The sequence below is a fragment of the Passer domesticus genome, chromosome 19 (assembly GCF_036417665.1).
Source record: "Passer domesticus isolate bPasDom1 chromosome 19, bPasDom1.hap1, whole genome shotgun sequence".
In the NCBI taxonomy this organism is placed as follows: domain Eukaryota; kingdom Metazoa; phylum Chordata; class Aves; order Passeriformes; family Passeridae; genus Passer; species Passer domesticus.
In genome coordinates this window covers 10703866-10706976 of record NC_087492.1, presented here as the reverse complement: position 1 = coordinate 10706976, position 3111 = coordinate 10703866, and the positions used below count along the sequence as shown (strand labels likewise).

General features: G+C 46.8%; 1 long non-coding RNA gene across 1 annotated transcript; it reads left to right on the top strand.

Annotated features, from left to right (window-relative positions):
• Positions 1–1087: 1087 nt before the first annotated feature.
• On the top strand, positions 1088–1984 carry LOC135283909 (uncharacterized). Its single transcript, XR_010349507.1, has 2 exons — positions 1088–1590; positions 1742–1984. It is a non-coding gene; the product is annotated as an uncharacterized LOC135283909 (long non-coding RNA).
• Positions 1985–3111: the final 1127 nt, after the last annotated feature.

The window sequence follows — 3111 nt, the reverse complement described above, 5'->3', positions numbered from 1 at the left end:
TATTCTCACACCTCTGGCAGCTGAAACAAGCTCATTTTGCTGTGCAATGAACCAGCTTGTGGCTGTTACAGGTTGGTTTATCTTGAACTCATTGATCTTCCCCCATTGATCCAAAGGTGGGATTAATTTGAAGCTAAACCTCTCCCATCAGTGTCAGGGAGATGGCCCTCCAGGAATCAATGCTGATGAAATATTGAGTCCCTCCTCCCAGCAGACACCCCTGAGCCACACACCTGCATCCTGCCTCCCTGCTGCACCCAGCAGCTCTGCCCAGGAGCAGCTGAGAGCCTGAGGGTTGTGCTAGCATGATCCCAACTGCCCTGCATTCCTGAAAGCAGGAACAGACCCTGGGAAGCCCCAAGTGCAAACTCCCAAAGGAAAACAGAACTGTCCTAGGTTACAATATAAAGATGTATTCTATTCCCATCCTCAAGAGCTGCTGAAACCAGGAGGAGGTTTGTTTTTCCTTATCTCCTGTTAATGGGCATATCAATGCCTTTCCACATGACTCAGAGATAATTCCCTCCAGGAGCCATTTCTGTTTAGTGGACCCACAGCATGACTCAGAGAATGATATCAGCCCATTGGGAGATGCTCTGCCCAGGGAGGAGGAGCTAAGCATCCCCACCTGGATATAATCTGGGTGTTGGGACACAACAAGCAGTCTTTCCACTGGATTCCCAGAGGAACAGCTGCCTTTTCCACTGGATCTTCAGAGAAAGACTGCACCTTTCTAGAGGATCCCTGCTCCATCAGACCCACATCAGCCACTCCAGGAGGGCTGCAGCCACCAATCCAAATGGACTGCTATCAATACCCTGACCAACAGGGTGTCAGGTTGTGTTCTGGCTTTGTCAGTGGTTTTGTTTGTTTGTTTGTTTGTTTTCATTTTTTTTTTGTTGTTGTTTGGAATTTTTTTTTTTTTTGTATTATTGTATGTATTTTGGTTTTCCTTTTCCCTTTGTCTAATAAATTGTATTTCTGACTTGGAGTCTCTCACTGGTTGTGCATTCAAGCCAGAACAAGAACTTAAGTTGTCAAACTGCCCGACTGACCCTAAAGGGGTGGATGAGGAAAGTTCTGCCAAATTCAGTAAAGTGCTGCTAAAAGCTGTGACCAAACCACAGAGAGGAGACAGGGATGCACCATGCAAGCACAGCTTTGGTGTTTTCACCGCTCCCTCCATAAAGGTGGCCTGGGCCACTGCTAGAACCACCACAGCCACTTTTGGCTCTTGGGTTCCACTTCTAAACACATCACAGTAAGCCTCAGGTCTCAAAAGCCTCCTTGGGAACAGCCTGTAGGGCCATGAGCTCTGCAGCCCCTCGTGCCATGGGCGGCTCACCAGCACAACACCATTCCTTGGCCAACAGCAGCAGCAGCTCAGACTTTCCATGCCTCTGGTACCCACATTTCATATCTGTGTAATGAGCCCATCCTGCTTTCCTTTACACAAAATCTCAGAGGGGCTCTGGAGACGACTGGAGCTACAGCACAGTCAAGGCAAAGTGACCCCAGTTCCTCCTCATCCTCACTGAGATGGACTTTCTGAGTGTTTCTCCTGGAACAGTGTCTGCATTGATACCTCAGGTTTTCACTTGTATATTTTTCACATTCTGTGCTGCTTCAGTGTGTGGGTCTGGGCTTCACATTAGGGGATGGTGAGCTCTCTTCACAGAGCAGGGAGACAAAATCATTCATTCTCTAGCTGGGGACCAAGGACAAATTATCCAAATCTCAGGCCCAAGAGAACAAACAACGTGGAATGAAGAGAGAAAAACAAGAAGGATGGGACTGCATGGGCTGGAGCTGTAATTGGACAAGATGCAAATGGAGCAGAACTTATAAAAGTGAGAGATCCCGTGACCAGTTGTCCATTTTGTGACCATTTTGGGTTCACCTGGGGTGCAGCCCTGGCTGGGCTCTTGTGCTGCCCAAGGTGGATCCATTGAGGCTTCCTAATAAATCCCTACTTTATTCTTTAGCTCTGTCTAATCTCTGTTCTACATCAGCCTTCTCAAGGCATCAGCATTCATCTCCCACCACAAACTGTTAATCACCTCTGGAGACTCCCATGAGAAGAGAACTGCAACATCTATGGGGGATGAGGCTGCTCCTGGGGCTCAGCATCCCCCCACAAACCCCACAGTGCAGAGGAAGAGAGACCCCCCTATTTCCTTATTCACAGATTTGGAGTCTCAGCTTCCCCAGCAGGTGACTGAGCCCCTTCCTCTGCAGGAGCAGGGGCCAAGGGTGACATTAATTTTATCAGAGGGAGATGTCTGATAAATAAACAGCCTGGGAGAAAGGATGTGGCACTTCAGCTGCAGCGTCCTCTGCCTCACCTTGCAGGCTCCTGGGAACCTGTGTGTCTCGTGGGCTTTGGGCACTGGGAAGGACCAAGGAGGGCAGCAGCTCCTGCACTTTCCCCTGCTTATTGCAAGAGCTTCTCATATTCCTCATGCTCACCTCAGACTTGGCTCTTTTTTGTGTTGTTGTTTTTTTGGTTTTGATTTTTTTGGGGTGTTTTTGTGGTTTGTTTGGTTTTGGGTTTTTGGTGGGTTTTTTTGTTTGGTTTTGTTTTGGCACTTTTTTGGGTGGGTTTTTTTTGTTCTGTGTTTTTTTATTTTAAGTGGCAAATCCACTGACTCCAACAAAGCAAAAGACATTTTTGGGCTGGCAAGGATCCTTCTGCATTCACAGAAACACTTTGCACAAGTCTGAAGTGGTTTTGTGTGGAGATTTTAATCAGTGTTCCACAGTACAATCCTGTGAGATGGGCTGCTATACCTATCTTATGATAGAGAGAATAGAAACACAAAGGTTAAAGAAACTATTTAACAATGTGTATTTGAGACATGGTGTTTGCTACAGATCAGATTGAAGGTTGGCGATACTGGGAAAAAGCAAAATTCACCTAGCCCAAATTCCTAAAAACATGTGGATATGATCCCATGGATTATCCATTTGGATAATATCCATTTGGATAATTCCCTGGGAATAATATCTGGGATTTTTTAATGGGACCTTGAGCTCATTTTGAGGACCCTGACCATCTGAAACCTGGATGTTCAAAGAACCCCAAGCCCTCCCAGTGACATCCAGGTGATG